This window comes from Penaeus monodon, chromosome 15 (genome assembly GCF_015228065.2).
Source record: "Penaeus monodon isolate SGIC_2016 chromosome 15, NSTDA_Pmon_1, whole genome shotgun sequence".
NCBI lineage: Eukaryota > Metazoa > Arthropoda > Malacostraca > Decapoda > Penaeidae > Penaeus > Penaeus monodon.
Window position 1 is genome coordinate 41,636,875 of NC_051400.1, and position 220 is coordinate 41,637,094.

At 49.5% G+C, this 220-nt stretch overlaps 1 non-coding gene across 1 annotated transcript; it reads left to right on the plus strand.

The window, feature by feature from the left end:
- Positions 1-28: 28 nt before the first annotated feature.
- Positions 29-102, plus strand: Trnai-aau. The gene has a single exon. It is a non-coding gene; the product is annotated as a tRNA-Ile (tRNA).
- The last annotated feature ends 118 nt before the right edge of the window (positions 103-220 follow it).

Below are 220 nucleotides of genomic sequence, written 5' to 3' on the forward strand. Positions count from 1 at the left end.
TACTTGAAAGACTTATTGAAAAGATATCGGCCTGTTAGCTCAGTTGGTTAGAGCGCCGTGCTAATAACGCGCATGTCGAGGGTTCGATCCCCTTACGGGCCAGCAGTGTTGGTGCAGTGTTTCCGGTGTGCAGTCACTAGCACACCAATTTCTTAGGCTCCGGTGCCAAGAATCTCCCAAGGTAGGTAGCCTCTATATATGTTGCCGCTACAGTTGGTAA